The sequence below is a fragment of the Triticum aestivum genome, chromosome 6A (genome assembly GCF_018294505.1).
Source record: "Triticum aestivum cultivar Chinese Spring chromosome 6A, IWGSC CS RefSeq v2.1, whole genome shotgun sequence".
In the NCBI taxonomy this organism is placed as follows: domain Eukaryota; kingdom Viridiplantae; phylum Streptophyta; class Magnoliopsida; order Poales; family Poaceae; genus Triticum; species Triticum aestivum.
The window spans coordinates 332,036,831-332,040,066 of NC_057809.1; positions in this window are offsets into that span (position 1 = coordinate 332,036,831).

The following is a 3,236-nucleotide window of genomic DNA, read 5'->3' on the forward strand; positions in this document are numbered from 1 at the left end:
CATGAAGGCATGGCTCATGAATTGTGTGCCATTGTGGGTGATGATTCGAGCAGGGACTCCAAAACGGTACACAAATCCATTCAAGAACTTGATAGCTGACTGAGCACTCACGTTTCTCACAGGCTCTACTTCCGGCCACTTTGTAAACTTGTCAATCACAACGAACAAGAATTCAAAGCCCCCGGTAGCATGGAGGAAAGGGCCCAAGATATCGAGCCCTCAGACCGAAAATGGCCATGACAAAGGGATTGTCTGAAGAGCTTGGGCTGGCAGGTGGATATTCTTGGAATGGAATTGGCAGGCTTCACATTTGCTGACCAACTCAACTGCATCTTGTAGGGACGTGGGCTAGTAAAATCCTTGCCGGAAGGCTTTTCCAACCAGAGCCCTCGATCCGATGTGTGAGCCGCACATACCCTTGTGTATCTCTGCCAGCAGTTCCTTTCCTTCTTCCCGACAAATGCACTTCAATTTCACACCGTTGGGGCTCCTTCCGTATAGCATGTAATCAACGAACTGATACATACTGGCCCTTCGGGCTACTCTTTCAGCTTCTTCTTGCTCTTCGGGAAGTTCTCCAGTTTGGAGGAAACAGACTATGTGTCGCGCCCAAGTTGGAGCCTGAGGCTCGGCAACAAGGACTAGCGGCATCTCCCCATTCATGGGAGCGCATTCCTCAACCGCGGGGACCGGTGGTCATCCCGCGGGAGGGTGCCGCTCGGCGACCGAAGGGCAGTTGTTCCCAACAAGCCCCCAGTCGGGATCATCGAGAGGTTCTGCCGAGAGAGACCTGCCGGAGTCCAGTTTCCTCCTCTTTATGGACATTGTTGCCGGGATACGGAGGGCTGAGTCAGATGGAGAATAAAATTCCCTGGTTCCACAGGAAGATTTTGCGCAGCGCACTTTGACATATGATCAGCTATGTTATTTTCTGCACGGGGTACGTGCTCTGTTTGCAATCCGTCGAAGCGCTCCTCCAGCTTTCTCACTTCCTCAACGTAGGCCTCCATCAATGGACTTTGGTAATCCTTGTTGACTTGCCCCACCACAAGCTGTGAGTCTCCATGGATGATCAACTTCTTGATCCTCAGTTCTGTTGCAATCCTGAGCCTGGCAAGGAGCCCTTCGTACTTTGCAGTATTGTTGGTAGCCTTTTCCCGGGGAAAATGTATCTGGACGACGTATTTCAAGTGTTCCCCAGTGGGAGCAATGAGAAGCACGCCAACCCCTCCACCTTGTAGGGAGAAGGCACCATCCAAATACATGATCCATTCTTGGGGCGCTTCCTTGCCGGGGATAACTGTCTCTACCACTTCTTCATCGGGGGTTGGCATCCATTCTGCAATAAACTCTACCAATGCTCTGCTCTGAATGGTTGATGTGCTCTCTATCTTCAAACCAGAGCTGGATAACTCCAAGGCCCAATCCACTATCCTGTCGGTAGCCTCTAGGTTTCGGAGTATCCGTTGCAAAGGGAAATGGGTGACAACCGTGATCTCGTGGGTTTGGAAGTAGTGGCGCAGTTTCCTCAAGGCCATGACAAGGCTAAAAATAAAGTTTTGCACACAAGAGTACCTGGATTGTCACACCCTGATTTTTGGCCCTTTCTTTTTCTTTTGATTTTTTGAGGATTTTGCTTGAGATTTCTTGTTCTGTGGCTATGCGGTCCGGAAATTGGAGAAGATGACCTATTCTTCCTTTCCTAAGTGGCTTGTCATCCTCATATCCATCCCAAGACCTTTCCATATTCATCTTGGACCAACCCTAATATTCATTTCCTTCGAAGTATTCCTTTTTCTATGAAAGTAATAATCCTTTTTGCCCTAGGTTGTGAAGCAACCTATATTTCTATCACTCAAAAATTCCCAAATAATTCTCATAAATTGTTTGAGTCATATCTTGCTCAAATATGTCAAAATCCTTCCTTGGCATCATCAAAGATAATTCACAAATATTCATTTTCTCATTCTGTCCTCAGTGGCTTTTTGAGAAGGAAGTGTCATTTATCTTTTCTTGATTTACCCCAAACTTTTTGGACACCTTTTCATGTCCATATCATTGCCTTATGAAAAAATTCAACTCCATTTGCCTAGTAAATATTCCTGAGCAAATTTTCAAAGTTTCTATCAGACATAAGCCATTGTGAAGGAAGTACTAGCTAGTGTTACCAAAATGAGTTGAAATTTTCCACACTCCTTCATGTGCTCATATAATAAAACTCCTCCAATTTTTAGCTCCATCCAATTATCCATGTGAGCACACCTTCAAACCTTGGTTTTTGTCCAAATTTTCAGTTAGTGAAGCAAGTATATTTTATCTTGCTCAATTATTTATGAAAAGTTTGCAGTACCTTCTCCTACCCATATAACCTATCTCCAAAATATTTGGGCTCATTTAATTTAGCCATTTTTCCTTAGGAATTTTCCTAAGATTCTATCCAAAGAGGTGATGTATGAAGGAAGTACCATGTTGGCTTGGCTAAATGACATGAAATTTTTATGGCACTCTCATATGGCTAAATCATCATTCCATGTTCATTTTCATACCAAATCATCACTCCTAGTGTGTTCTTCTTCTTGTTTTTGTTTTTGGACTAGATTTGGCAGTTACAAAGCAACTATGCTAAACACTTCTCCAAATGGTCTCATAATTAACAGGATTGTAGTCCTTCCTATCTTCAACCTCCCTGACATCTAGTTTGCATCTTAACCTCACTCTGTTTATCGTAGTTTCGTGCAACAGTTTGCAACGGCAAACTTCAGACCTTAATTCCAACCCAACCACTTCGTCTTTAACGAAGCTATCACCTCAGTTGCAACCTACCCTGGAGGGACTCCACCCAGACATCATTTGACCGACCATGTGGCACTGTGTGCGCCAGTGCATGTGGTGATCACGGGCTTTAGCGTGCCATCCGCGTGCTCTGCTGTTGTTGGCCGCGTCCAGGACGTCTTCTAGCTCCAGCCCCTCCTCCTATCGTCATATTCGCGTGCTTGAGCGTGTCCAACTGTTCCCCCGTGCCACCTCCATCCCCCTGGACCCCTTTCCCCCTTCGTCCGCTTCCTTGCCAGCGCTCGTCGCTGTGCACCCACGGACGCGCTGTAGTCGGTTGTCGTTCCTCCTCTGTCCGCTTCTCCCGCTTGTGCTTTGGCCTCCTCTTCCCCATGATGCATGTCCCTCTGCTACTCCCCATCGCCTTCCGTTGACCGAGCTCAACCGCACACGCGTCCGCAGCT